The following is a 6,933-nucleotide window of genomic DNA, read 5'->3' on the forward strand; positions in this document are numbered from 1 at the left end:
ACCATATTGCTAATGCCAACAGCTTCAGCACAGTGAGCTACAACCCAGTTCTGGTAATGGTAGGACCCCTCCCTAACTCCAACTATGTAGATCCCAACCGCACAAGCAGGGTTTTCCAAGAATATCAGTCTTACGCCTGCTATGTTAACTCTTTCCTTCTTAATTATAAACAGCAAATGATCATGTATTTGTATTCGTTACTGCAATGACTCACAATTAATAAAATAATTTAAATTGCATATACTACCTCATTTTCTTGACTAAATGTCTTTAAATGCATTGTTGAATTATAAACAACTTTTATTATAGTCATTTAAATTTGGGAGGGAACTCATTAAGATTTTGTTGAGTAAGTGAATGAACAAATAAATAAGAAAATACATCTTACTAATGGTAGTGTTAGAATAGATTTGTATTCTTGAGTTTTAAAGGAAAAAAGTCATTTTATGAAGAGAGATTAAACTTGTTCTGTATAGGCATCCTCAAAATCCAGACTATTTTGAAAGGGTCAAAACAATAACTTAATACAAAAAAAGACTTTATAAAACTAAGTGCAGTCTGCAGACAGAAGCCTTTTCCTTGACCATTGTGAATGATAGCAAACACAGACTAGTGTGGGATAAATGTTCTAGTTTATGCATTGGTTGGTTAATTGATAGGCTGAAGTAGATTGCCTTTAAAGTTTATTTTGATATCAAAAGTTTATGACAACTGTTGAACTCTCTAGTTAAGCAATAGTGTAGATGAGTTTAAGAGTAAGATAAGCAAAGGCCCTGATTCAGCATGTATATGCAAGCTAACTCTCCTGCTAGAGATTTTCTTACAATGCAGACTATATAGAAAAATAATTCTGAAAAAAGTTATTTTGAAGAAGCAATTGGCAGTTAATTTATTTATCAAAACTCAGGTTAAATATTTTAAAGAGTGATAGGAATCAATGAAAGGGATGACTTACTGAAGGTGACATTAGTAAGCTATTACTACATAAAAAGTTACACACGGATTCAATGTCTTAAAGCGATTAACATTTCTTATCTCATGGTTTGTGTGGTTAAAAAAAAGTGTAAATGGCTTACTTGGTTCTTAGCCAGAGTCCTCTTGTGAAGTTGCAGTTAAGATGTCAGGTAAGCTATAGTGATCTGCAGGTTTGACTGAGGCTGGACCATCTAATTGCTCATGTGGTTGTTAGCAAGAGGCCTCATTTCTTTGCTTGCTAAAGCAGGAGTATTGGTTTGTTACTACGTGGCCTGACTGAGTATCCTTATAACATGGCACTTAAATTCTCCCAGAAGGAGCAATCTGAGAAAGAGCTGAAGGACGCTATAGTGCTTTTTATGACTTAGTGTCCCAAGTTACACATTGTCATTTCTGCTATATTAGATTCATTAGAATTGAGTCACTAAGTCCAACTCATTTTCCATGGGAGGGATGGAGATATTTCCTACCATTATTGATAAAAGATGGCACTATATCTATTTACAGCTCCCACAATACTACTATAGTGCATAACAGAAATGTAGTCAACAATTGCCTACCAGTTTTTAAATCATCACTTCTTGGTTGCGATAAAATTTGAAAAATTTATATTTCTTCAGACTTAATCATATTATTTAATATTTCATAAGTCAAATTCACATAAATGTGAGAAAATGTACCCATCATCAGAGTAAAATGAGTAATATTTATTTTGAGTCAAAGGATGTTGTTACTGAATTAAAACTTTTGGATGCAAATCTAAAGAGGAATTGGATCAATTTACCTAAATTTTCCAATCCCCAATTTCAAAAGTAGGATATCCTTTTCATAATTAGTATAGCTTTACTAGTTCCCTTAAAAATAATCTTATAAGGAAAGGAGAGTCTAAACTAGTGATTCAGGCTACTGCGTTATCTTAACAGATTGATGGGAGAGGCTTAGATTTTCAAAGCTCAACCTATCAAGTACTGTGTTCTACTTTGGGGAACAGTGAAAAGCAGATCATAAACTAAGAGAATTGCAAATGTATTCTAAAATTTGAGTTTAGGTATTGACACAGATCATCAAGGGCTCATTGTAGATTATAAAACCACTCGTGGGACCAGGCAGTTTAAAGTGTTTATAATCTTATCATGTGGTCATGAGAGACAACCTAAGTAGTGGACTCTGGTTAACTTTTAAAAGAAGGATTCTGCCTTCACTTGTGGATACTTAAGCCCCAGATTCTTAAACAATGATATGGGAGAGATGATGAAAAGATATTCTGTACCTCTATCACTAATGTAAATGGATTTTTAAGCAACAGAAATATAAAAAATATGATCATATTTATAACATAAATTGATAAAGTATATAATTATAGTATTACATTTTAACAGGCTGTCAGGTAATGTGGTACATAAACTATAAAATGAATACTGTTTAATGGATAGAAATGTTTTTCAAGGTAGAAAAAAAATTTACAAAAATGTGTGAGGAAAACAGGTTTTTGGTGAACATAGGTGACTGTTTTCTTGTGTTAATTGTGTGTTGTCCTTATTTGTGTTCTAGGTGAGATATTTAACATCTGTTTTGTTCTTTGTATTTAAAGGTATGCATAAAACCTATCATAAAGAAATCAAGAAAGGTAGTCAGTTATAATTTACTATTAAAGCATAATAAAAAAGGTAGAAATTACAATTAAGAAAATGACTTCAAGTCACTATGGAGCCTATTCCTAATAACTATATAACTGGTATAACCTCTAAATTTCTTATTTATTTCTTCGGGTTATTGCAGGAGGTCTGCAATATCAGACAAACCTGGACTTGAATAAAATTGCTGAATCAGTTATGCTGTTTTAATAGCACATCTAGTGAATTGAACAACTGCCAGAACACTTTAGTTCCTGAAAAAAACCATAAATATTCATCTTAAAGTTGAGTCTTCTCACACAAATTAAATTGGAGTACTTAGGTCATTACCTGATATTTCAGACCAGGAAACAAAAATAAAATAGATTTATACTTGAGATACTCAGATAACATAAGCCAAGGGAAATATTTTCTCTTGGATTATCCTGGTATTGTCTTTCATCTTCTATTTCAGATTCAGGTCAATTTGACAAATATCTGTCTTGTACACAAGGCACTTAACTAAACATTTTTGAGATATGGAGATAAGAAAAGATCTTTGCCAAGGAAAATGTGGGAGCAAGGATGGAGTAGAAATTTGGGGGCACATTCTATATATCTGCAGCTGAATCAGCCACCTTTTTACTTTCTTAAACCAATTTCTATCACCTCCTAAAAGTCTTTCAGTGTTATTTTTCCTATTATCTGGAGCATAAATCTGAGAACCAGAGAATCTATGTAACTGAGCTAAGAAACTCTCATATTTAGCTTCAAGTAAAATTCAAATCACCTAGATTTCAGAACTGGCGTTGGACAGTTGCTCTCTATTGGTATACAAGTCAATTGAATGTGGATTCATCTTTAAGAGTAAACAACCATTGGACAGAGTTAAACAAGAATTCATCATACCACCTCTCCTAATTTATAGAACTTGGAATAGTATAGGTAATATACCATTATTTTATGACAGTATTGTTATTTCTATTTCAATGATTCATTTCTTGTAAAGGTAATGTATAATCCCAGAGTTATATGCAATTCCCTGATCATGGTATACAATTTGTTGACATTTCCATTTTATTTACATGCCACATGGACACTAAACCTTGTACAAATAAAATCAGTATTTTAGTTAAGTAAATTTTAGAGAATTTACTAAATATACCAAATGACAAATTCTGGAGAGAACCCCCCCCATCTGAGTATGTACAAAAATGTTTTACCTAACTAATAACTACATATGAAGGTGTAATCCAAATGGATCTAAACACATCTTATATTCTGCCATGGTATAATTGTCTATAGCTGTTGTGCTAGCAGTTTTAGATCAATTAATTACAGTTATAGCAGCCAAATACAAATTATTATCTAATTCTGAAGACATTAAGTTTCATTCTGAGTAGATTTTATCATAAAACAAATGCATTATAAAGAATCACTGCTACAAATGAATAAAGATGTAAAAAAGGCAGCCTTCTGATTTGGATTCATAGTGGTCTTAGTCCAAGTATAGATAATTTACCTTGCCATGATTACCAATGAAATTATTTGTGCAACCCACACATGTATGAATGCCTCTTCATGTAGTCCATGACTCAATGATTTAGATGTCTCAACAAACACTGACAGATACAATTCCTTCAATCCTTTCAATGTCTTTATCTTCCTTGCCTCCAAAAACTTTTGCATATGTACTAAGCATATGAGGTCTGTCCAAAAGGAGTCCAGCCATGTAATGCGAAAAAGAGACATTTATTGAAGAAGATATGAGATACAAGAAACACTGTTCATAGGATGATGACACCTCAGTCCCCTTCAAAGTAGGCATCCTGGGACCTCACACAGTTCTCCCAATTACCTTTAACTGTCCCATCATATTTTCCTGAATCTTATCGACAGTCTGAAATCTCTTCCCTTTCAAAAGTGACTTTAGTTTTGTAAAAAGCCAGAAAGTTGTGGGGCGCCAAATCTGGGCTGTAGGGAGACTGAATCACCTGAGTGATTTGATGTTTTGCCAAAAAACTCTGCATGACACCTGATGCATGAGTGGGTATGTTGTCCTGATGAAGCTCCCAGTCACTAGTCACCCATAGCTGTGGCCTTCTGCATCATCTGAATAGTTTCCGCAGAGGAATGTTCAAGTTTACCACAAAATTTGATGCAGATTTGCTGCTCTCTACTAGCTCAGTCATTTTGAATGTGACAGCTACCCAGTACACATGCTCACTCAGCAGCATTTACCAACCCCAATGACTAGTACAGTGAAGTCATTGTTGCTCACACATGTGCATCCCAGTCCACTCTCCTTGGCTTCCAGGTTATATCTATGTCACACAAACCATTCTCTCATTATATTAACAATGGTTGGACTTTTTCCCAGATAGAACTCATATGTGTGCATTTTATTACATTAAAAAATATCAACTACAAAATGACTCCCTACAAAAGCAACTGTCTTGCAACAACATGGATGAAACTAGAGAGAATTATTCTTAGCGAAATAAGCCAAAGAAAAGCAAATACCATATATCATCTAATATAGGAAACTAATGAATGACACAAACAAATGAGCAAAATTGAACCAGAGGCATGTAAATAAGGAACAGTTACAGGGGGAAGAGGGGAGGAAGAGGACAGGGGTAAGTAGGGGAAAGGTTTGTAAAGGAACTAGTATAAATAACACAGGGACATGGAAAATGAGGTGGGGATTGACTGTGGAAAAAGGGGTGGGCTGGGTGGGGGCAGAGCAATGGGGAAAAAAGTGGGACAACTGTAATAGAAGAACAATAAATAAATCAAAAACAAAAACAAAACAAAACAAAAAAGCAACTGTCCTGAGGATGTAAAGTAGCTTTGACAAACACAATGTTTTTATTCTCAAATACTTCAGTGGGAAACAAAGGGCACCAACACAAGTAGATATAAGTGAGATAATAATACTGAACCAATACACTGTAAAACATTAGTTTTACATGGTTATTCAATCTACAGTAGTGTAAATTATGATTCTGACAGTATAGTTCTTTTACCTCTATTTTCTATGTGGCACAATAGGACTTAACGGGATTCATCACAGCCCAGCATCCCTGTGTTGACAGTGCTCAAATTGTCTAGGAACATAGCTGCCCATCTAGAAAGCATTCTCTACTCTCACTTGATATTAGGTGTGACTGAAACTAAATTCACTAGTAGAATATGAGTAGTTGTATCATGTGCATCTTTGGTTCTGGGCCTTTAGACGCAGGGCATTTCGTCACATTCGCTCTTCTCCCGCCTGTTGGTAGATGTATTTGAGGCAGTTTCTCAGCCTCCACCATGCAGCAAATAAAAATACCAAAGAGGAGACTGGGGCAACAAGGACAGGAATATGGTTCTCTGAAAAGTGGAGCAGCTATTTCCTGATGATCTAGCTGTTCACATAGGGCTTCCAAAGAAAAGAGAAAAAAAGTAGCTTTTTAAATAATTTCATATCCTTTTGGACCTCTATAGCAGCAGCTTATTTGTCATTCTAACTAAAGTGTGTGGAAAAGACCCTTTTTTAATCCCTGGTTTCCTCATTGACAAAATAAGTGTACTAGACTAGTGTCTCTAAAGTCTCATCAAAATTTAATATTCTATGAAATTGACTATTTTATTCTATGATAAATTGTTAACTTGAAAAATAAAACCTGGCAAAGATTCATATTAACAAAGAAATTGATATAGAAATATAATGAGAAGCAATTACAAATTTTAAAAAGCCAGTGAAGAAGATAAACATTTATATGTTGTTGACAGACTCTAGTCCATTTACAATGCTTTAATGGAACAGAAACAATCCTGCAGAGATTTTGTATGGAGACGGGCTTCAAATTACTGTATTACTAATCACCAACCTTCTCTGTAGTGCTGTAGGAAATTGAACATGTGATTCTGTGCAGACTGATTAGAAAGAAGTACAGAAATAAGAGGGAAGACTTTATGCAGTAATTTAAAATGAGATGCTCTGAGACTGTTAGGAAATTAAAAGTGGATGAGAATTGGTGTGATTTATGCTTTCAGGTCAAACAACACATACAAGTACATCAATGATGACACTTACTGGTAATTCTGTGACCTTGAAAAAATTACTCCACATTTCCAAATCTCAGTTTTCTCATTGGTAAAATACGTATTAAAATAGAATGCATCTCAGAGTATTGTTGTAAGAATGAAATAAGACAATGTAAAATATGTAAAGCATTAAAGTGCCTGGCAATAGTAAGAGTTTAATAAATGCTTGGTATTTTCGTTGTGATAATAAGCGTTATTATTTGTCATAGTATAAATATTTTTATGATTTATCAAGTACACTTTGTGCCAAATA

The sequence above is a fragment of the Furipterus horrens genome, unplaced genomic scaffold (assembly GCF_987537825.1).
Source record: "Furipterus horrens unplaced genomic scaffold, mFurHor1.1.pri manual_scaffold_1, whole genome shotgun sequence".
Classification (NCBI taxonomy): Eukaryota; Metazoa; Chordata; class Mammalia; order Chiroptera; family Furipteridae; genus Furipterus; species Furipterus horrens.